Raw genomic sequence first — 25,063 nt, 5'->3', positions numbered from 1 at the left:
TAACTTTCATTGGCTTTTTGAGAGTCTTTTTTGGGTGTGGGCGAGGACACATGGGTCCCATGATCCCCTATTGCCCGGGGGCCCCATGAGTTGTCAGTCTGCCCCTGTTCTGGAAGCTTCTTCCAGATGCAGGTGAAATAAATCAAACACCCAACTCAGGAAACCCTGAACAGACAAAAACAATCAATTGCTCCTCCAGTGACTACAGTACAACCAAAAACCCTAATTTAACCTAGAAGCTTAACTAGAGGAGGGCACTACAGCAAAACTTGCCTGAAACAATATGGCGGCACAAATGGAGACACTAACATCAGTCAAAATGATTACAGATGTAGCAGCTGGTTGCTGCAACCATGGACCCAAAATTTGGTCAAAGTTTTGAAGACCATCATATACCAGTCTATACTTAGGCAGGGCCACACTGACTAGTTGTGTTAGGCTCCGCCCAACGGGATCTCTAGTGGTCCACAGCACGGGGTTTCCCAGGACGCGGAGTCTAAGTCCCAGTCTGCCTTTTCACCAGGGCCCCTGATGGTGGGGATGGACTTGGTGCAAGACTGGAACCAGGTCGCCCCCCTGGGCACCCCCGGCGGTGGCAGAGGGGTCCCGCTGAGGGTATGTGCCCGGGATGAGCCTGCTGTGAAGGGAATGACAGGTCCGATCCGAGCGGATGGATGGGATGACAGATCCCGATCCGAGCAGGATGGATGGGTGACAGCTAGGAGTGAGCGAGGTCAGACTAGCCGGGTCGGTATCGTGCGGGCAGCGTGGTACAGGGGGAGTAAGCGGAGAATGGTCGGGGTCACAAGCCAGGTTCAGCAGGTAGCGGGCAGCGCGGTACCAAGGGTCAGGCAGAAGGATGGTCAGGAACGAGCCGGGGTCAGAGCAGGAGAGGGTCAGCATAAGTCAGAACAGGCAGAGTTTGGCAACAAGGAAGCGTACTTACAGGAACAGGAACAAGACCTTGCGGCAACTTGGAGATGCACAGGGCACTTTTAAATAGAGCGCCCTGTTCTCCCATTGGTGCGGCCGCGATCGCTACTGCGCTCGCCGGCTGGGACGGATCGGCAGTCTGCGCATGCGCGCACCACCGAGGACCCGGGATCCCTGACAAGTTGGATGACCTTATCGCAGACAAGTGAGTGGGAATTTTTCCATTCAAAAAGGCTCTCTTTCCTTGCATAGAAACAGAGAAGTAGAAACTTGCTGTTGGAATGTGATCATGGAATAAAGTCCCCAGCAGCAAGGAGGACAGAGCTGCAGGGGTAAGGGGGACCATGAAGCCCAGTTTGTCAATGAGGTAGACATGACGTTGGTGCCATAAGGAGGAGATCTTGGAACAAGACTAAAAGACGTGAAACAAGTTGGTTTACATTAAACCTTGGGAATGGGAACACGTTTGCTCATAAAATAAAATAATAATTATTATTATTATTATAATTATTATTATTATAATTCATAATAAAGTAAATTAGACAGCTAATGATGAACTTATGATGAGGTGGGTCAAAAATAACCATGTAACCACTATGAAGCACAGCAGAGTCTTCTTAAACCAGAAGGTATCCACTGGTCTGTCATAAATACCAAAAACTTTGATTATTCTTCATGTTATTAATTTCCAGTACAAAGGGACAGATTTATATGTGTAGAGAGGTGCTGGTTGCTTTAAATCTTAAACAGCAGTTGCAAAGCATTTTTTTTCTTTTCCCTCGTTGTGAGTGACAGACAGGAAAAGCAGGACTGTGCTCTGATTGGAGGTTGCTACAGCTGAGAAGGATCCACCCATAGCAGCACTGTTGCAGCTGAACTTATGATTCGCTGTGGAGGAAAAGGAGAGAGGAAAAAGGAAGAAGAAGCACATGTGGAGAGGCAGACATTTTCAGGGGACCACATGGAGCAAGGGCTCCTGGTGTAAAGTCATAGAGTCTCACTCTCTGTGCTGCTAGAGCCCATTGGCTGGTCTGGGAGTGAGTAGCAGAGGAATTGTTGCAGGAGGACAGTGTGCAAATCAAAGATTGTCCTGCCTGACACTCAGGATTACAGCCACTCAAGTGCATGTGTTTCTCAAAGTTTGGAGCTGCTGAAAGAGAGAGGATTTCTACTGCTGTCTAATGCTATCTAGAGGACAATCCAGAAACAGTGAGTACTCTGTGATGAAAGGGGATTTTGATATTGCTGCATTCGCTGTTCATCTCTGGAGAATGGTCATGAGAAAGCCTGCTCTCTAGTTCTCAGAGTGACACAGATCTTGGAAAGCACAAGCTGCTCAGAATTAGCTATTCGTGCTGCTGATTGATGAGAGAACTCGGTCTCTGTATATTACTAGTTGAGATTTGTGCTGTGGCTGAAGAGTGTGTTTAGTTCCAAGTCCCCACAGAAGCTTGCTGCTTTGCATATACAGAGCTAGTGTCAGTATATCAGGATTTCACCTGTATGGTAAAGATTTGTTGAAGTGTCGTTTTTTTCCTATTGCAATGTTCACTGGAAGATTCTGCTTAAAGGAGACTGTGCTATCCTTGGAATACAAATACTCTCTCATGTAAGAGAGTGAGCGCTCTTCCATTGATTAAAGGGCCCCAAGGTTGAGAGACTTTAAGTTTCATCCCACTGGCCAGTGGTTAGGTAGGATATTTCTGCTCTAGATAGTACTGCTATAACAAATGTCAATAAGCTGTTTAACCTCATTAACAGTTATTGTTTCATGTGTCAATGCCACTCTCATATGTCACTCTAGTCAGTGTGATACTAGTCAGTTTTTGGAGTCTTTGGTGAATGAACAGTGAATTCTTACTAACTATGTTATGCAAAGTGGTATCTGTGTTTTATGTACATTACCTGTGTTAAATCAGCCAGTTCTTTTTCAGGGTTTGTTTTCTTCAATAAAACCCATATAAAATATTTTCAGAGTGTCGGAGTGTTCTGGGTATAATCGAAGGTGTCACCATATTCAGGTGAGAGCTGAACCTATATATCTAGCCAAGCATCACCCAAGGGTGTGCTACATATGGATCAGTGCTGACATGTAATTCAAGCCTACAGGAATCAGACAAACTTGGTTTTGTGTCAGTTCCTGATTATTGGGGCCATGGGTTGGTAGAGTAGTTAGTACACTTCTGAGGATCCTCTCCCAAACTTGATTCCTACTGAAATTTCTCGGTGCTTAGAAATCCAATATTCTTCTTGTGTTGGCATGGGGTTTCCTTAGAGCTCTGGTTTGTTTCTATGGGTAAATTTATGGCTGATTTAAACTGAAAGTTGAGTTTGGCTTTAGCTAGGGAAGCTGGTTTGGCAACCCAATCCGCTAAGGATGGTGCAGCAAGTCTGAGATTTCCTGTGCTTATCCTGAGGTCAATAACCAGATATTTCCATAGCTGAGATCTCAGTTATGGAGATATCAACCAAAGCTTGTAGGACTGAAATCTGTCCCGCCTTATCTCACCTTTGGGTGCTAAGTGTAATGGGCAAAATCAGTCACTGGCCAATGAAAGTGTGGGATGGGACCGGCTACAGGTTGACCCTATAAGATCTAATTGATGCCTGCTTAATAGTGTGCTCCAGGTTTTAGGTTTGGTTTGGACTGACATTCATGATGAATGGATGTAACACTATACACATCTCTAGAGATGGATGGAGTAATTTTGGCAAAATTTATTTTGCTGCTGGTGAAATTTTGCTGAAGTGAAATCCCAACCATGGCAAAGCCTGCCTGGAGTTTGTAGGTTCTCCCTGTGTCTATGTGAGATTCCTCCTGGTGCTCCACTTTCCTCCCACACTCCAAAGACGTGCTGGTAGGTTAACTAACTCCTGTCTAAATTGGCTCTAGTATGTGTATATATGAATGTGAATTAGGGACCTTAGATTGTACGCCCCTTGAGGGTTAGGGACTGATGTAAAATTTACAATTTATATAAAGCACTGCGTAAAATGACGGCGCTATATAAGTGCATAAGTGGTGACTCTTGGTTTCAAAATTGCTTGTGAGACTGAGCTCTGTCCTCACTTATCCCACTTTTGGATGCTACGTGTAATGGACAGAATCAGTCAATGGCCAAAAGAAAGGTGGGATGGGACAGGCTACAGAAGTCAATGGCCAACAGAAAGGTGGGATGGGACAGGCTACAGATTGACCTTGTAAGATCTGATTGATACTTGCTTGATAGTGTTCCCCAGGTCTTGGGTTGGGTTTGGGTTCACATTCATGAGTAATTTTGGCAAAATTGATTTTTACGAATTTTGCCACTGGTAACAGAAATGGCAACCCTTAGTTTCTCAATTTCTTGTAAGATTGAGCTTTGTCCTTCCTTATCTTGCTTTTTGATGCTAGGTATAATGGGTAACACAGTGTCCAAGAGAAAGGTAGGATGGTACAGACCAGAGACTGACCTTAAAAGGATAGTGTGGCCTAGGATACTAGAATGAGACCAGCAGCTGTTATGGATCAGGATCGTTCGACGCTCCTTACACTCCTCCAGTGTTGCCTTTGCCCTTGAGTATGCATGGGGGCTTTAGACAGCAAGCTCTTTGGGAGAGGGGGGAAGAGAACGTGAATGGTTTTATGTGCTCTGCATGTTAGCCTAGGTTTTTGGGTTGAGCTTGTGTTGGCATTCATGAATGGATTGTTCTCATCTTTAGGGATGAATGGAGTGATTTTGGCAAAACAAATTTTGACCACTGGCAGAATTGTGAAGAAACAGTAAATTTCTCAATTGAGCTGCATAGTCAATTGTTTTTATTTAGCTGGTTTGGGGTTTTATTTAGGTGTATTTAAGCTAGTTTAGTCTAATTCATTTTGTGCTCACTCCAGACTCATCTCTAACCCAAATTCCAAACTCCTGCTCACATGAGTTATGGGTTTGGAACAACCTGCCTCACAGTTCATTGGAGTACAAAAAAGCCAGAGCTTGGAGTTTGGGTTCAAGATGAGTTCAGAAGATGCCCAAGCTCATCTCTACTCAGGTGTCATTTTAAAGCACTGTTAAAACCCACCAACAAAACACTGTATTTCATCCCCAACAATGACTCCAATGCAGACTGGCAAAATGAGAAAAAAATGAGAGCTCTCAGTTTTGCTCATTCCTACTTACCTCAAGTATTGTAAAAGGCTGGTGGTTTCTATGGAATCTAGGGGTGCTGCAAGAGCACTAAGGCAATCCTTGCAGGAACTCAAGGACAAGAAAGCCGCTGCCCTGTCATGCTTACCCCCAGGGGCGGACTGACCATTGGAGCACTCGGGCACTGCCCGAGGGCCCGGGGTCAGTAGGGGGCCCCATGAGATGCCCCTTGTACCTTTCATTGGCTTTTTCATAGGCTTTTTTGGCTGTGGGTGAGGACACAGGGGCCCCATGATCCCCTTTTGCCCGGGGGCCCCATGAGTTGTCAGTCCGCCCCTGCTTACCCCTAACGCAGGTGGTCAGGCACTATAGCTAGCTTCTGTGTTCTTCACCTATAGCAGCCCCCTTTCCCATAAGGCAAGCAGGCCTACCGGTACTCTGTTTCCCCCAGGACTTATACACAATGCTCTAGTGCCTGGCCACCATGCTGGGGCGAGCCCGAACTGAGCACAGCAAACAGGTACTTTTGGTTGGCAGACAGGCAGAGTAGTTCAATGACAATCAAGGTCAAAAGGCAGGTAGTGTTCAGAGAATAGTCGATATCCGATCCGAGGTCGCAAACAGCAGAGCAGGACAGACAGGGAGCTTGAACATATATTACACATGCTATCACAAGTATGAGACTGCAGGTTTGGCTGGCTTAAATCAGGATTGGTCTCCAACCAGAGACTGGCCACCTTACAGGTGGACAGACAGACAGGGAGAGTGCACCATAGACAAAACCAGGATACTGGAATAAGATCAGCAGCTGTGATGGATCAGGATAGCTCAACGCTCCTGACACTCCTCCAGTGTTGCCTTTTCCCTTGAGTATGCATGGGGGCTTTAGACAGCAAGCTCTTTGGGAGAGGGTGGGGAAGAGAACGTGAATGGTTTTATGTGCTCTGCATATCATGTTAGCATCATATAACTATGAAAAATAATAAGTACACACACCAACCTCTCAATGCGGCATGTGTTTTGGGAACAGAAAGGTTTTTTTACAGAATCAAATGTTGTTTTGAAAGACATGTCATATCAATTTGTGTTAATGAATGACAATCAAAGTCCGGATTTAGCATTTTTACTATGGCACAATAACATGTTGCGTGTTTTTTTTTTTTTCTTCTCGAGAGTACGTTTTAACACAGTGTATCCATCCATCCAGTAAGTAGTGCCAGCCTGTGGTCCCAGCTCTCCTCTCCATCCTATAGAGGATGATGTCGCTGGATGCCAGGATGGGCACAGATTGTACACCCACCTCCACACCTACACAGAGGCAGTCAGAGAGGCAGTACGCTGAGTAACATGCTATGTGCCATCTTCATGCAGCTGGTTCCTCACCAGCTCGAGGCAGGGAGCTCAGCACAGCGCACTCACTCAGGAATTTGTGTGTGGGTTCGACTCTCCATGAAAATGTGAAAAAAGTGCATTTTAAAAACTCCTACTGCTAAACCGAACCGGGTATTGCCGTTCATCCGGAGACTGGCGTACAAGTCGTTCTTGAGGAGGGCACCAAGTTATGGACCTTGGGATTTAAAAAGTAAATTATTCAAGGTAATTGTATTGAGTTCCTGCAATCTTCTTCTTCACTGTGAGCTTGAATTTTTTATCTTGTTTTTGGTGTTTATGTTTTTTTTTCTCTTTTTAGGCACTATAACGTAATTAGTATTTGAAAATGTTTTTATGTATTTGTATTATTTATTTTACAGTTGTGGCAGAGGTAAAGTTTGTGTTACATAAAATAATAATTCTAGAACTTTAGTTGCTATATATTTTATACTTTTGTTTTGTAGGTTATATCTATAGGCTATGTGGTGATATTTTTTGTACTTTTTTTATGTACAAAATGACTGCAATTTACTGATACAATTGAGCATTTTCTTTTTAAAGGGTCAGTTTAGGAGTTTTTCAGTAGATGCTTAAGATTTAGATCATCTGATGGTTTCTTGTATCCCTTAGAAGTCCAATAACACTATGGGGTCTATTTACAAAGCAGTGAATGCGGCTTTCAATAAACATTCTCCAATGGAGAATCGATAGCTGTCATTTAAAACACACGGAGGATTCTCCTTTAGAGAGTTTTTGGTAAAGGTCCCATTGGCTGCTTTATAAATGGACCCCTCTCTCTGTAATTGGACTTTTGGTCCTTGCTCCAGCAGAACATAAACTAAAGTTGGAACAATACACAGAAGATTAGCATGTAATTGGACTTTTAGAGGAGCATACCTGCTGGTCCCAGTCAATGCAATGTGGAGGGGGTTCTATTACCCCCTGTTAGATTTTTTTTCTTAGGGTTGTGCAAACAGTTGGCACTATATAAATCCTGAGTAATAATAATGCAATGATGAACATTGCCTGGGAGGAAAACCTAGTCATGAGTGAGAACAACCGAAATGTCAGAGTGGGCAAGAACAGAAGCAGCAACCACAGCAGAGATATCTCACTGCTGGAACCCTCAACAGATATAAAAAGCCAGGGATTGACTCAGTCTACTAAATGCCACCCACAACTGAAATGCCATCTTTAGGTGGACTGTCTTATAAAATATAGAATAAAGAATACTTATACATATAAAAGCCCAGAATTAAATTTTTATCCAAAATCGCCTAGGAAAATCCAACACGTTTCAGGGGTTGCAAAGGTCCCCCTTCTTCAAGGCTATGAATCTTTAAAACCAGATTTTCAGATCTATTTGTCCTATTACTTCTGTAGATGGTCCTTAGGAGGACATAACTATAGAATAAAGTATAGAAGCGCCATTCCACCTATAAAAGTCCAGAATCATAGTTTTAATTGAGAATGCCAAGGAAGAGGCAACATGTTTCAGGAGTTGCAAAGGTTCCCTTCTTCAAGGCTATGAACCTATAAAACCAGATTTGCAGCTATAGTTGTACTAGTACTTCTGTAGATGGTCCTATAGAATAAAGTATAGAAGTGCCATTCCACCTATAAAAGTTCAGAATCATAGAGAATCAATGAGAACAACCGAAATGTCAAAGTGGGCAAGAACAGGAGCAGCAACCACAGCAGAGATATCCCACTGCTGGAACCCTCAACAGATATAAAAAGACAGCGAATGACTCAGTCTACTAGATGCCACCCACAACTGAAATGACATCTTTAGGTGGACTGGCTTCTTCTAAAATATAGAATAAAGAATACTTATACATATAAAAGCCCAGAATTATATTTTTATCCAAAATCGCCAACGAAAATCCAACACGATTTTGTGGTGGCAAAGGCTCCCCTTCTTCAAGGCTATGAATCTTTAAAACCAGATTTTCAGATCTATTTAACCTAGTACTTCTGTAGATGGTCCTATAGAATAAAGTATAGAAGTGCCATTCCACCTATAAAAGTTCAGAATCATAGAGAATCAATGAGAACAACCGAAATGTCAAAGTGGGCAAGAACAGAAGCAGCAACCACAGCAGAGATATCTCACTGCTGGAACCCTCAACAGATATAAAAAGACAGGGAATGACTCAGTCTACTAGATGCCACCCACAACTGAAATGACATCTTTAGGTGGATTGGCTTCTTATAAAATATAGAATAAAGAATACTTATACATATAAAAGCCCAGAATTATATTTTTATCCAAAATCGCCAAGGAAAATCCAACACGATTTTGTGGTGGCAAAGGTTCCCCTTCTTCAAGGCTATGAATCTTTAAAACCAGATTTTCAGATCTATTTGTATTAGTACTTCTGTAGATGGTCCTTAGGAGGACATAACTATAGAATAAAGTATAGAAGCGCCATTCCACCTATAAAGGTTCAGAATCATAGAGAATCAATGAGAATAACCGAAATGTCAAAGTGGGCAAGAACAGGAGCAGCAACCACAGCAGAGATATCTCACTGCTGGAACCCTCAACAGATATAAGAAGCCAGGGATTAACTCAGTCTACTAGATGCCACCCACAACTGAAATGTCATGTTTAAGTGGACTGGCTTCTTATAAAATATAGAATAAAGAATACTTATACATATAAAAGCCCAGAATTATATTTTTATCCAAAATCGCCAAGGAAAATCTAACATGTTTCAGGGGTTGCAAAGGTCCCCCTTCTTCAAGGCTATGAATCTTTAAAACCAGATTTTCAGATCTATTTGTCCTAGTACTTCTGTAGATGGTCCTTAGGAGGACATAACTATAGAATAAAGCATAGAAGCACCATTCCACATATAAAAGTCCAGAATCATAGTTTTAATTGAGAATGCCAAGGAAGAGTCAACATGTTTCAGAGGTTGCAAAGGTCCCCCTTCTTCAAGGCTATGAACCTATAAAACCAGATTTGCAGCTATATTTGTCCTAGAACTTCTGTAGATGGTCCTTAGGAAGGCATACATATAGAATAAGGAAAGTCAACATGTTTTGGTGGTTGCAAAGTTCCCCCGTCTTCAAGGCTATAAATTTATTATAATCAACGTCTTTCACAGTGGTGATTATACTTATGAAAACATGTTGATTATAACTATGGTTTTGTATACTAGTAGTCCCAAAGAAGGGAAACTTGTAACCCCCGAAACATGTTGGTCATGGCACATATCCATCTTGTCCAAGTGTACTTTAGATGCAACTGTATCAAATCAGTAGAACACTTTCCTGGAAACACAGTATTGATTAGGCTCCACCCACTGTCAAACACCAGAGCCTTGACAGAGGGTGGGGCTTATTTTTGACCTAGAGAGAAGTCAGTGCTCTGTGTACTGCCTGGGCCTTGAGTTCAATGGGCTGCTCAGGGGCATAAGAACTGATTTGAAGACCAAAGCTGGCCATACACCAGTAGAATTTTTTGGGAAATTCAGGAAAATCATTTTGTTTGGAGCATTTGACTGTCATTTTGACATCTCTGACCTTTAGAAAATTGAACGAATGTTCCAAAAAAAGAAAAATTTTGAACAAAATTCTACTACTGCATGGCCACAGGAACTTGTTGAGTCCATAAAGTGCCTACACTTTAGCAGGACTGTTGTTGCTTTAGAGCAGGGGTCTCCGAACTGCCGGCCCATGGGCCAAATCAAGCCTGCTGCAAGATTTGATCTGGCCCTCTGGGGGGACTCTAATGGAGACTCTGATATAAGGGGTACTCTGATATGCACCCTGATATAAAGAGAAACTCTGCTGTAAGTGGGACTCTTATGGGGACAGTGATGTAAGGGGGGCGGGAGAATTCAGATACAGGCTATGATGTAAAGGGATTTTGATGGAAGGTAGACTTCAATGTAAGAGGGGACTCTGATGTAGGGGGACTCTGATGTAAGGGGGACTCTGTTGGGGATCCTGATGTAAGAGGGACTCTGATGGGAACCCTGATGTAAGGGGGGACTTTGATGTAAGAGGGACTCTGATGGGGACCCTGATGTAAGTGGGACTCTTATGGGGACAGTGATGTAAGGGGGGGGGGGGCGGGGGAATTCAGATACAGACTATGATGTAAGAGTGATTTTGATGGAAGGTAGACTTCAATGTAAGAGGGGAATCTGATGTAGGGGCAGTGGCATCCTGAGGCAGGTGTGGGGAGTGACACCGACCACACAGGGTGACACCGGACCCAGTCCACGAAAAGGTAAGTTGTAAAGCAAGCAGACGATCCCCACAGGATGGATCGGATCTGCGGATTGAGCATAATGGATTGGAGTCTGATCCATTATGCTCAATCCGAAGATCTGATCCATTCTGCGGGGATCGTCGGAGGGGGTGTCACCAAGTGTTACCGCACTGGGTGACACCAACCTTAGGGACGCCTCTGTGTAGAGGGGCTCTGATTTAAGGGGGACTCTGATGGGGACCCTGATGTAAGTGGGACTCTTATGGGGACAGTGATGTAAAGGGGGGGGGGGAATTCAGATACAGACTATGGTGTAAGAGGGATTTTGATGGAAGGTAGACTTCAATGTAAGAGGGGACTCTGATGTAGGGGGGCTCTGATGTACGGAGGACTCTGATGGGGACCCTTATGTAAGAGGGACTCTGATGGGAACCCTGATGTAAGGGGGACTCTGATGTAAGGGGGACTCTGATGGGAACCCTGATGTAAGTAGGACCATTATGGGGACAGTGATGTAAGGGGGGGGGGATTAAGATACAGACTATGATGTAAGAGGGATTTTGATGGAAGGAAGACTTCAATGTAAGAGGGGACTCTGATGTAGGGGGGCTCTGATGTATGGGGGACTCTGATGGGGACCCTTATGTAAGAGGGACTCTGATGGGAACCCTGATGTAAGGGGGACTCTGATGGGGACCCTGATGTAAGGGGAACTCTGATGGGGACCCTGATGTAAGGGGAACTCTGATGGGGACCCTGATGTAAGGGGAACTCTGATGGGGACCCTGATGTAAGGGGGACTCTGATGGGGACCCTGATGTAAGGGGAACTCTGATGGGGACCCTGATGTAAGGGGGACTCTGATGGGGACCCTGATGTAAGGGGGACTCTGATGGGAACCCTGATGATTCTGATATGACTCCAATCTAAGGGGGACTTTGATGTAAGAGGGGACTCCAATGTAAGGGTGCTTTGATGGAGACTAATTTAAAAGGGAACTCAGGTTTAGAATGTCTTTGCTTTGTTTTACTAAAGTTTTTTTTCTCTGTAGTTATAAGCCATATTACGCCGATTACAAAAAACAAACAAACTCCACGTAATATGTATTCATTAATCTACATTTGAATTGTTCATTTATAAAATGTATTTTTTCTTCATCCAACAAATCTTTGTAAATAGTCAATGTGATCTTTGTACCTGAAAAGTTTGGAGACTCTTTTTTTTTTACCATTTTTAGGCCTGGAACTGATTCACTTTAAAGGATAAGTTCACCTTTAAAAAGAAAAAAAAAGCACAATATTTTGTAATTTAATAAAAAAAAAAATAGTAGTAGTAATGCTACAGTAACATGTTACATGTTATAACCTGAATATGGGTGTAAAATGTAACATGTTACGAAAGGCGACCTTATCCTTTCAATGGAACTCACATGGGGTAAAAGCAAGGGCGGACTGACAACTCATGGGGCCCCCGGGCAATAGGGGATCATGGGGCCCCTGTGTCCTTGCCCAAACTCAAAAAAGCCTATGAAAAAGGTACCAGGGGCATCTCATGGGGCCCCCTACTGACCCCGGGCCCTCGGGCAGTACCCGAGTCTCCAAACAGTCAGTCCGCCCCTGGGTAAAAGTAAAAATGACCCCGGACATCCAAAAATGATTCATCTGATAATTTTTTTTATTTTTATATCCTAGATCGCCCCGATCAATATTTTATGATTAGTTTCCTGAAGCTGCACAGAGTTTGGGTAAGTTTACAGATCATCTCTAGTTTCCTTTCAATCAATATTTAATTACTAATATGTCAGAGCTGATTTTAAAATAAAACCTTTTACAAACTGTATCTACAAATGGGGATCCTGCTCATATGATAAGCTGTCAGCTCCCTGTATACCTCTATTGTTACAAACAATACACATGAACAAGGTTTTTAAAACATTATTGGGTACCCCCTAACCTCCAGTGGTCATGAATCATCCAATGGTGTTCACAGAACCCCTGGCAGGCTTTTCAGTGGAGCTCACAAAGTCCCTACTGGGACTTCCAGATTCCTTGCCAACCTGACATCTAGGGACATAGTTTATAAATCATCCAATGGTACTTGTAGAATCCCTGCCAGGACTTCCAGAATCCCTGACTTCCAGTGGTCATGGATCATCCAATGGTGCTCACAGACATCTAGAGTCATAGTTCATAAGTCATCCAATGGTAATTATAGAATCCCTGCCAGGACTTCCAGAATCCATGACTTCCAGTGGTCATGGATCATCCAATGGTGCTCACAGACATCTAGAGTCATAGTTCATAAGTCATCCAATGGTACTTGTAGAATCCCTGCCAGGACTTCCAGAATCCCTGACTTCCACTGGTCATGGATCATCCAATGGTGCTCACAGACATCGTGAGTCATAGTTAATAAGTCATCCAATGGTAATTATAGAATCCCTGCCAGGACTTCCAGAATCCCTGACTTCCAGTGGTAATGGATCATCCAATGGTGCTCACAGACATCTAGGGACATAGTTTATAAATCATCCAATGGTACTTGTAGAATCCCTGCCAGGACTTCCAGAATCCCTGACTTCCAGTGGTCATGGATCATCCAATGGTGCTCACAGACATCTAGAGTCATAGTTCATAAGTCATCCAATGGTAATTATAGAATCCCTGCCAGGACTTCCAGAATCCCTGACTTCCAGTGGTCATGGATCATCCAATGGTGCTCACAGACATCGTGAGTCATAGTTTATAAGTCATCCAATGGTACTTGCAGAATCCCTACCAGGACTTCCAGAATCCCTGACTTCCAGTGGTCATGGATCATCCAATGGTGCTCACAGACATCGTGAGTCATAGTTCATAAGTCATCCAATGGTACTTGTAGAATCCCTGCCAGGACTTCCAGAATCCCTGACTTCCAGTGGTCATGGATCATCCAATGGTGCTCACGGACATCTAGATTCATAGTTCATAAGTCATCCAATGGTACTTGCAGAATCCCTACCAGGACTCCCAAACCAACAAGTGGAATGTCCTCTGACCAAAGCTTCATCCATTGAAGTGGCTGGTACTGTGTCTTATTGCCAGCTACCCAAAAGCTACCCTTGCAGTAATGATACCTGCCTACCAGTTGGCTGTTTGTTGCTGACCTGGACTGACCTGACTACTCTTTCATTCACGACCTGCCAAGACCCTCACCTGGACCTGACTACTCTCTAATTCGCTGCTTGCCTCAACCTTTGCTTAGGCCCTGACTTGTTTGCTTGTTGCCTGCCATGACCTCAGCTTGGAACCTGGCTACTCTTGTGCCTGATGCCTGCCCTGACCTTTACCCATCTACTGCCTCATTTCATCCAGTCCCCTCAATGTAGCCACACTGTTCCTGTGACCCCTTGGTGGAGCAAACCCAAGGGCCATGACCTAGTGACATCTAACTGCAAAGTAGCTCAGGGACCACTAGGTACCCTAGTTAATCAGTCCTTGCAGGGTTGTCTGATAAAGACTAAGCTGTCACGTAGACTCTGTGATTGGGAAAGCCTGTGTCACCTTCCAGTTTCACCTATAACACAATGGGGATTATTTACTAAGAAACCAATCAGATTCCAAAGCTTAATTGAGCAAGGTGAAGCTAAAAGCTGATTGACTACCATGCACAACTGCACCAGATTCTGAGTGCATCAGTTTTAGTAAATCCCCCCCCATTGTTTCCTTGTTTCCTCGAGCCCTGATGAGGCAGCGCTTAGCCCCTGAAACGTGTTGGCATTTGCAAACAATTATTTTAAACTCATTCAAGACTGCCAGAGGCTGTGTCGCCTGAACACAGCAGAGTTCGGACTTGCCAAGGGTAGTATTCACATTCATATGCCACCTGCCAAGACCCTTGCCTGGACCTGACTACTCCTTTACTCACGGATAACCTCGACCTCTGCTTGGACCCTGACCACTCTGGCCTCTGATGCCTGTCCCAACCTATACCCACCTGTTTTCTCAGTCCATTCTGTCTCCTCAATGTAGCCACACAACTCTTGTGACCTCTTGGTGGGGCAAACCCAATGACCATAATCTGGAGACAGCTAGCAACAAAGTAGGCCAGGGGCCACTATGATCCCCAACCCATCACTCCTTTCATGGTGTCCTGCTAAAGACCAAGCTGTCACTTACACTTTTTGCCTTGGGGAGGGGGGGCATGTCACCTACCAAGGGTTTCACCTGTAATACATTGGGGTTGATTTACTAAAGATGGTGAGTGCGAAATCTGGTGCAGCTCTGCATAAAAACCAATCAGCTTCCAGGTTTTTTTCTTTTGTCAAAGCCATGTGAACGTGCTGAGGTTAGAAGCTGATTGGCCATCATGCACAGCTGCACCAGATTTTGCACTCTCCAGTTTTTAGTAAATCAGCCGCAGTATTTCCTTTTTTCCCCCCAAGCCTTGATGGGTAGGAGCTTAGCCCCTGAAACACATTGGCGCTTAGCATCCGAAACACGGTGGAGCTTAGCGTTCAAAACACGGTGGAGCTTAGCGTCCAAAACATGGTAGAGCTTAGCGTTCGAAACACGGTGGAGCTTAGCGTTCAAAACGTATTGGAGCTTAGAGTCCAAAACACGGTGGAGCTTAGCATTGAAAACGCATTTGAGCTTAGCGTCTGAAACACCATGGAGCTTAGCGTCCGAAACTTATTGGAGCTTAGAGTTTGAAACGCATTGGAGCTTAGCGTCCGAAACATGGTGGAGCTTAGCGTTCGAAATGCATTGGAGTTTTACTTTCGAAACGCGGTGGAGCTTAGCGTTCGAAACGCGGTGGAGCTTAGAGTCCGAAACACGGTGGAGCTTAGCGTTGAAAACGCATTTGAGCTTAGCGTCTGAAACACGGTGGAGCTTAGCGTCCGAAACTTATTGGAGCTTAGAGTTTGAAACACATTGGAGCTTAGCGTCGGAAACATGGTGGAGCTTAGCGTTCAAAATGCATTGGAGCTTAGCGTCCGAAACACGGTGGAGCTTTACTTTCGAAACGCGGTGGAGCTTAGCGTTCGAAACACGGTGAAGCTTAGCGTTTGAAATGCATTGGAGCTTAGCGTCCGAAACATGGTGGAGCTTAGTGTTCAAAACCCATTGGAGCTTAGCATCTGAAACATGGTGGAACTTAGCGTTCAAAATGCATTGGAGCTTAGCATCCGAAATGCATTGGAACTTAGCATCCGAAACGCGTTGGAGCTTAGCCATCGAAACATGTTGGCTTTTGTAAACTATTTATTACGGTGTAGCACTTCAATTATAGACTCATTCAAGACCGCCAGAAGCTGTATCACTTGATTGCAACAGAGTTCACACTCTACAGCTTCCGGAAAGGCGAGTCTTCAAAGTCTTTTTTGTTTTTGCAAGAACCGTTCTTTGTTATTTTTTGGAAAAGCATCAAAGTCGCTTTATTCACTAGCACAGCGCAGAACAATACAAAGTGCATAAAAACCATTTCATCCAATCAGGGGTCGGTGTATTCAAGTCTCATCAGTGTACGATGAAATTTGATTGGGTTCTATGTATTATTGCTGGCTTTTTTATTTTTTATTTTTTTTTGTTATATTGAATAAACTTGTTACGTCTAATTTTCTTTCCCTGGACTATAACTTTTCTTCTGCTCTAGCTGACTATAATTGCTTTCCCATAATCATAGGAGAGCGAGACTTAGAAAACAGTGTGTCGCTGTTCACAGTCCCAAATATACCAGTTTATCTCCGGGCTGCCATCTCCACAGTAGCTATTACTTCCAGAAATAAAGTATTAGCAGAGGATGAGACAGCTTCATGCTATGGTAGGGGTAATTGACTCTAATAATTATTGCCTATTGTTAGATGAGTTGGAGGGATCCTGCCGAGCTTTTGTTAGCGGAAGTGTTTCGAGATAAGAATGTGCGCCACAGAACCCCCGTCTGTCCGCTGGTTAGGTTTAAAGGGGAGCTCTGGGAACACAATGTAGAAGGATGCCCAGGTGAACTGCGGTAACAGCCAAAGGATTTGTAATTCTGCTCAGTGAACTTGCTGTAGAGCTATTCACCCTGAGGTCATCGCAGAGGACAAGGGGGCGCTCTTTACGTCTGGAGGAAAAGAGATTTAATCTACAAACATGGAAAGGTTTCTTCACAGTAAGAGCTGTGAAAATGTGGAATAGACTCCCTCAAGAGTTGGTTCTGGCCAGCTCAGTGGATTACTTTAAAAAAGTCCTGGATTCTTTCTTGGATACACAGAATATAATTGGATACAGGGGCAGACTGACAACTCATGGGGCCCCCAGGCAATAGGGGATCATGGGGCCCCTGTGTCCTCGCCCACACTCAAATCACACCCAAAAAAGTCTATGAAAAGTACCAGGGACGTCTCATGGGGCCCCCTACTGACCCCGGGCCCTCGGGCAGTGCCCGAGTTCCCCAATGGTCAGTCTTCCCCTGACTGGATACTAACATTTATAGGTGAAGTTGATCCAGGAAATATCCGATTGCCTCTCGGGGGATCAGGAAGGCATTTTTTTTCCCTGCAGGAGCAAATTGGATCGTGCTTTGCTGGTTTTTTTGCCTTCCTCTGGATCAACTGTGGTTGTAGGATTATAACTTTTTTTTATGGTTGGACTGAATGGACTTTTGTCTTTTTTCAGCCAGACTAACTATGTAGTCTTGTGATCCATACATCCTTGCCAGACAGCCCAGCCATGTCCCTGACCTCCATTGTAGGTAAAGTGGACCGGTATTCAAATGTTAAACTAAAATCATGATGGAGGTGTGAAAAGTGGAAGGCTCCGTTCACACCAATGCAGTTTGCTTTTTATCCGTTTTGCAATTCATTTTGCGTTTTTCTTCACGCACTATTGATGTGTTTTTAACCATGTTTGTTCAGCTAATTTTTTTTTTTTTTTTAAGTGTAATTTTTTTTTGCTGGCAGAATACAAATGCAAAAGGCGGCAAAAACACGGCAAAAACGCACTACCGCGCAATTCAGCAGATTCTCCACCAGGGGCTGACTTACTATTTGGAAACTCGGGCGCTGCCCGAGGGCCCGGGGTCAGTAGGGGGCCCCATGAGATGCCCCTGGTACCTCTTTCATAGGCTTTTTTGAGTTTGGGCAAGGACACAGGGGCCCCATGATCCCCTATTGCCCGGGGGCCCCATGAGTTGTCAGTCCGCCCCTGTTCTCCACTGAACTCTATTGTAGCAAAAATGCCGCTTTATGCTTTTTAAAAGTCCCCGACCCTTTCCAAACGGGGAACTCTGGCCAAACATTTAAACACAATGTAGAAGGATGTGCAGGTGAACTGCATTAACAGCCAAAGGATTTGTAATTCTGCTCAGCTAGTCTTGTGATCCATACATCCTTGCCAGGTCCCTGACCTCCATTGTAGGTAAAGTGGACCTGTATTCAAGTGGTAAACTAAAATCATGATGGAGGTGTGAAAAGTGTAAGGCTCCGTTCACACCTATGCAGTTTGCTTTTTGTCTGTTTTGAGGCGCTTTTCGCAGTCCATTTTGCATTTTTCTTCACGCACTTTTGACGCGTTTCTAACCACGTTTTGCAGTTTTTTTTTATGCCGGCAGAATAAAAATGCAAAATGCGGCAAAAACGCACTACCATACAATTCAGCAGATTCTCCAGTGAAATCTATTGTAACAAAAACGCTGCTTTTTGCTTTTAAAAAATTCCCCAACCCTTTTGGCTCGAAAAAGCATTGATGTGAACATGTTCCATAGGAAACCATGGTAATGGACTGTAGTGCGTTTCTGCAAAAAGCACTAAAAAAACGCAGAGGTGTGAACGGAGCCTGATACCTAAACTTGTTGGGTTGGCATTTTTATTTGTTAACTGTTGTTTTAGAGGCGTTAACCTGCTGTGCTCCATGTTCTGCAGGGACGTGGGCATGGCTTACCATAATTTCGCTAAATGGGCGTGGTTTAACAGGCATGGCTTTATTAGCACAGGTATAAAGAAATGTGCAGATCAGGGGCGGACTGACAACTCATGGGGCCCCCGGCCAATAGTGGATCATGGGGCCCCTGTGTCCTTGCCCAAACTCAAAAAAGCCTATGAAAAAGGTACCAGGGGCATCTCATGGGGCCCCCTACTGACCCCGGGCCCTTGGGCAGTGCCCAAGTTTCCAAACGGTCAGTCCGCCTCTGGTGCAGATGTTTCGGTTTGATGGTTCTATTTTAATATGACTGATGCAAGAGACTGCGCACATGGTAAGGGACTGTAAGGGCCCATAGACCGCATTGCATAAACATGCACTCATTCATGCGTGCTATACCACACGTTAACGCGTTGGGTTAAGACAGCTCATTCGTTTGATACAGTGCCTAATGCACCAACAAAGGTGCATCCAGCAGGTTGGCAGTTCAATGAGAAAACTGTAGGGGGTAGGCTGCTGAGAGGAGTCTAAAGACTCTTGACAGTTCAGAAAACATGATTCTATTCCCTCATTTGGTTTTTTGCACAACGGAAAATTAGTTGTTCATGTGAAACACTCCACGGTGCTTCCAATAGCAAATTCTTGATATAACCTTTAATAAAATAATCAAATCGTGCCAAGAAGTGAGGTTTTTACACAAGGACGTCACAAGTCAGACATGCCTAGGGCCACATGATATCTATATATTGCCCTGTTCTCAGTCTGCATGCTAGTTCAGGGGAAGGGAACCTGACTGTTTTCAGCTTTGCTATAACATGCCGTTCCTTGAAGTACTTATTTTCTGCCACTAGATGTCCTCAATCTGATGGCTAGCATCATTCAATCTGCTTCCCCTGAGCCCCAAGCTGTCATGGACTCCAGGGCTGTGGATAAGGGGGTACCACCAGTACTCCTGTACGGGGCCCAGGCAGCTGGGTCAATCAGATATGGGCATAAAAGGTGATTGACACAGTGGAGGAGGGGGGGGGGGCAATTGCTGGAATCGATCACCTCTATGACTCTGTGTGCAGTAGCTGAAAGCCGGCTTCTTCTCCTTTCCCTCTTGCTGGCTCTCAGCTGCTGCAGAAAGAGCCATACAGGGGATCAGTTCCAGTAATTGTCCCCGCCCCAGCACCCATCACTCTCCCTGTGCACCATACATTTCACCCTGTGTGCCCCCACCCCCCAGAGGGCTGCCAGCTTTCCCCCTTCCCACCGGCAGCTGCAATCACACAATAGGATCCTTTCTAGATAGAGATTGGGGGAAGGGTACAGTAAATATTTCACATTTACCATCCCCTTCCTTTCCTGAATGAACACAATGGGTGACCGGCACCGATCACTCACTGTGTGCATTCATAGCTGAAGCCTAGTAAACTGTGGGGTTTTTTTTATAGGGGAGGGGGGTCCTGTCAGGTTGGTTGTATGGGGCCCCATGGTTTCTAACAGCAGCCCTGATGGCTGCAGAGAGAGCCATACAGGGGATAGGTCCCAGTAATTGCTCCCCCCCCTGTCATGCTGATCCCCCTCTCTGTGCACCATATGTTTCCCCCTGCTTCTCACGCTCTCCTGTGTGCCCCCTTACCTGCAGTGCTGCCAGCTTACCCACCAGCAGCTGCAAACACTCCATAGGATCCTTCAGGATGGAGGGTAGAGGAAGGGTCTTGTATATATGTCACATCTACCACACCCCTCCTTTCCTGAATGAACATAATGAGTGATCGTTACTGATCACTGTGTTCATTCATAACTGAAGGATAATAAACTGTGTTTTTTTTTTTGAGGGGCCCTCTCAGGTTGGCTGTAGGGGGCCCCATGGTTTCTAACAGCAGCCCTGATGAACTCAGCCTGGATTGGATAGTGAAAGGAGAAGAAGCCCAGCGATCAGCTCATTTCTCTGTGTCTCTGCTTTCTCCTCCTATCAGCGTGCTTCTTGTGCTGCTTCTTCCTCTCCTAGTCCAAGCTCTGCTGTATGGAGGCTGAAAGAGGCTGAAGCCAGGTCAACTTAGACTGCTTGGATTCCAAAAACGAATGAATGTTTACAAAGCTTTATTAATGTGTGTCTTATTTATTTCAGGTACTTATGTAGCGCTGTCAATTTACGCAGCTCTTTACATATATATTGTACATTCACATCAGTCCCTAACCCTCAAGGGGCGTACAATCTAAGGTCCCTAAAGCACATTCATACATACTAGGGACATTTTAGACAAGACCCAATTAACCTACCAGCATGTCTTTGGAGTGTGGGAGGAAACCCACACAGGCACAGGGAGAATATGCAAACTCCAGGCAGGTGGTGCTGTGGTTGGGATTTGAACTGACAAACCTAGTACCGCCAGGCGGAAGTGCTAACCATTTAGCCACTGTGCTGCCAGTCTTTTACATCTACCTTCAGAGTTAAAATATTGTAGAAATTGTGAAAATATCAGTAAACTGCCCCAAAGGCATTCCATAATATCTATAAAACCCATAAGTAAAATAAATCCCAGAGCAGATCCAGCGAGTGAGGATGAATGCGACTCCACAATGGAAGGCCTGTGCAGGGCGTAGTCGCGCACACACAGCACCATTGTTTGGGGACATGTTTGGTCTTCTTGTGCAGCTCGGAAAGACAAGTATATTTTTTATTTCAACATAAAGAACATTGTTTCTCCGTCAATGAAAACGGGGCCTGCTTGTGGTCACTGTGTTAGCATTGTGGGTTGTGCTGATGAAATGGAGTAGTCTTCTCACTGATGGCTCTGCACAGTGTCCTGTCATTGTTGCATCTTAACACAGGTACAAGTCGACTCCTGACCACTGCATACTTGGTACAGCTGAAAGCCCACCTGTTGTTTGCTATCTGAGTTCATTGACTCCCTTTTCCTGTCTACTCCAATGTCTTTATTTCCTCTGCTTCTGTCAGTCTGTTTAAAGTGTGATCAGTTTTTCACATTTTTACTGTAATTGACAGTAAATTTTTTGGAACTTTGTTGCATGAAAGATTACAACTTTGAGACACAAACCGTGCTTTCCTCTGTACTCTTTGTGTTATTTTTCCTTTTTACCCAAAAATCTACACCCGTATGTACACTGCTCAAAAAAAATGAAAGGAACACTTTTTAATCAGAGTCTAGGATCAAGTCGATGACACTGGGATATTAATCTGGTCAGGTAAAGCTGGCCATACATTATACAATTTTCTTGAGAATTTTGCTTTAGATTTACCAAAAACCATATAATAGGAGGCAGGGGCAGACTGACCATTTGGAAACTTGGGCACTGCCCGAGGGCCCGGGGTCAGTAGGGGGCCCCATGAGATGCCCCTGGTAACTTTTTCATAGGCTTTTTTGAGTTTGGGCAAGGACACAGGGGCCCCATGATCCCCTATTGCCCTGGGGCCCCATGAGTTGTCAGTCTGCCCCTGATAGGAGGTCAAAGCTAAACAACACTTTCAGTTGTATCCAATTAGGTGGGCCCTTGTACTACATAGCTGAAGGTAAATCTAAAGGAAATTGGACAGAAAATTGAAAGAAAATTGTATAGTGTATGGCCAGCCTAAGTCGCAGAGGGGGTTGTTCATCAGTTTCAGCTGCTTTGGTGTTAATTAAATTAAGGAGGGGGGATGTGCAAAGGCGAGCTGCAGTCAGGTGTTGCAGAGGTGAATTGAGTCAGGTGAGTTGCAGACAGGGTGCATTGGTGAGCTGCGGCTGGGGGGGTGCAGAAGTGAGTTGCGACGCACCTTTGCACCGCCCAGTCACAGCTCAGCTGTGCACCCCCCGGCCACAGCTCAGCTCTGCACCCCCCAGTCACAGCTCAGCTCTGCACCCCCCGGCCACAGCTCAGCTCTGCACCCCCCGATCACAGCTCAGCTCTGCAGCCCCCGATCACAGCTCAGCTCTGCGCCCCCCGGCCACAGCTCAGCTCTGCGCCCCCCAGCCACAGCTCAGCTCTGCACCCCCTGGTCACAGCTCAACTCTGCATCTCCCTGTCTGCAACTCACCCCTGCACCCTGTCTGTGGCTCATCTCGGCACCCTGTCTGAATCTCACCTGTCAAGTCACCCCTGCAACACCTGACTGCAGCTCACAACTGTCATCAGACGGCCCTCTCCATAGTAACCCTCATCCACAACTACCTGCAGCTCATCTCTGCACCCCTGTCCACACCTGGACTTTTAAAAAATAAGACCTACCCCGAAAATAAGACCTATGCAGGCCAAGATCGGGTCGAAAATCGGCTGTTTTAATAAAAAAAAAAAAACGAAAAATCGCTCGATCAATAGGCCAACGTTACTACCAATGGTAAAAAGAATCGGCCAATTTTCGTCCCGTCTACAGCCAGCATTTAATTATTTCTGTCTCTTGCAGAGAGCTCCGCTATTATATTTCACATGAAAAAGTATTGCGGTTGCAACAATATATCCATTTGTATCCATTTTGGATACAGATGGTTTTATTTGGATACAAATAGATATATTGTTGCAACCGCAAGACTTTTTCATGTCAAATATAATAGAGGACTTGAATTCTTTTTCTTTTACTTCTTTTTCTACTTCTTCTTCTTCTTCATCTTTTTCTTCTTCATCTTTTTAATCTTCTTCTTTTTCATCTTCTTCTTTTCTTTTACTTCTTTTTCTACTTTTTTTTCTTATTCTACTTCTTCATCTTTTTCATCTTCTTCTTCTTCTTCATCTTCTTCTTCTTTTTCATCTTCTTCTTCTTTTTCATCTTCTTCATTTTCTTCTTTTTCATCTTCTTCTTTTTTTTCTTCATCTTCTTCTTCTTCTTCATCTTTTACATCTTCTTCTTCTTTTTCTTCTTTTTCTTCTTCTTCATCTTCTTCTTCATCTTCTTCTTTTTCTTCTTCTTTTTCTTCTTTTTCTTCTTCATCTTCTTCTTCTTTTTCATCTTCTTCTTTTTCATCTTCTTCTTTTTCATCTTCTTCTTTTTCTTTTTCATCTTCTCCTTCTTTTTCTTCTTCATCTTTTCATCTTCTTCTTCTTTTTCTTCTTCTTGCAGGTCACAGCTCATGCACAGATTTTTTAATGCTAAAAAGATCGGCCGATTTGCCCTTCATTGCCGGGAAAATTGGCCGATTTTTTTCCAACTTCACGATAAAAAAAATGTGCCAAAATCCCAAAAAACGGCCGACCAATTAACCCACTAACTGTGCGAAAATCGGACGATTTTTTTTTTCAGCCGAAAAATCGATCGATTTTCGACCCATCTATGGCCTGCACTAGTGTGTTTTTTTGAGCCAAAAAAAAATATAAGACAGCGTCTTATTTTCGGGGAAACACGGTAGAAGAATGGAAGTTCTGAGAATTATTTTGTGAGTTATGTTTGCATCTTCTAATATTCGGCGTCATATGTTTCCAATCTGTTTATTTTGCTTTCGGTCGACTTCATCTACATAATACAGTGGAATATAACAACACCATACTGCCGCCCGACTTTAATGATCCCTCGACCAGAATGCGGGGACAGGAGGTGGTGGTGTCGGATTTTGGAAGAGGATTTTGTTCTGTGACATGTTGGATTCATAGACAAGTTCACCGGACGATTAACAAATAACCACGGATTGAATAAAATCAGTTCCACCTCATGCATCAGAAGTCCCTCCTTCGCTTCATAGTCCCCCTTTCATATAAGAAGGTCCCCATCACATCAGAGCCACCCTTTCCATCAGAGTCCCCCTTTAAAATCAGGAGCCCTCCCAATACGCATCCCACCTTTTATATCAGAGTTCCCCCTTTTACATCAGCAGCTCCCCATCACATCAGAAGCCCTCCACCTACATCAGAGGCCACCTTCACATCAGGTTCCTCTTTGCAAATCAAAAGCCCCCCCATCTCTTTAGAGTCCCCTTTTCACATCAGAAACTCCCCATCACTTTAAAGCCTCGCCTTCTATCAGAGTCCTCGTTTCACATCAGCTCTCCCTTTCACATCAGAAGGCCTCCCCCTCACATCAGAGCCTCCCTTTCACATCAGATCTCCCTTTCACATCAGAAGGCCTCCCCCTCACATCAGAGCCTCCCTTTCACATTAGATCTCCCTTTCAAATCAGAAGCCCCCCCATCACATAAGAGTTTCTCTTTCACATTAGAGTCCTTCCTTTCACATCAGAAGCCCCCTTTCATATTAGAGCCCCCACCTTCACATCAGAACCCCCCTTCACATCAAAGCCCCCCTTTAACCTCAGATTTCCCTTTCAAATCAGAGACCCCAGTCACATCAAAAGCTCCCCATCACTTGAAGCCCCCCCCCCCCATCACATACAAGTCCTCCCTTTCACATTAGAAGCCCCCCATTAACATCAGAGCCCCCATCTTCACATCAGAGCCCCACTTTTACATCAGATATCCCTTTCAACTTAGAGCCCCCAATCACGTAAAGGTCCCCTCCTTTTACATCAGAAGCTCCCCATTACATCAGAGTCCTAATTTCACATCAGATCTCCCTTTCAAATCAGGAACCTCCTTCACATAAGAGTCTCACTTTCACAT

At 44.5% G+C, this 25,063-nt stretch overlaps 1 protein-coding gene across 5 annotated transcripts in view; it reads left to right on the top strand.

Moving 5' to 3' along the window:
* The window catches only part of MAG (myelin associated glycoprotein), a 105,565-nt gene that overhangs the window by 31,110 nt on the left and 49,392 nt on the right, over positions 1-25,063 (top strand). For 3 of the 5 annotated variants that reach the window (XM_089668865.1, XM_089668868.1, XM_089668869.1), the window contains exon 2: positions 12,345-12,397. The exons of 1 other annotated variant lie outside the window; for it this stretch is intronic. The gene's annotated coding sequence lies outside the window, so the exon portion shown is untranslated. Of the gene's footprint in view, positions 1-6,463; positions 6,651-12,344; positions 12,398-25,063 lie in introns of those variants that run through there. One more of the 5 variants, XM_089668866.1, reaches the window with a different exon arrangement.

This window comes from Staurois parvus, unplaced genomic scaffold (assembly GCF_062004578.1).
Source record: "Staurois parvus isolate SC_StPar_1 unplaced genomic scaffold, SC_StPar_1.0 ptg000065l, whole genome shotgun sequence".
Taxonomy (NCBI): domain Eukaryota; kingdom Metazoa; phylum Chordata; class Amphibia; order Anura; family Ranidae; genus Staurois; species Staurois parvus.
This window is presented reverse-complemented; position numbering and strand designations above follow the sequence as displayed.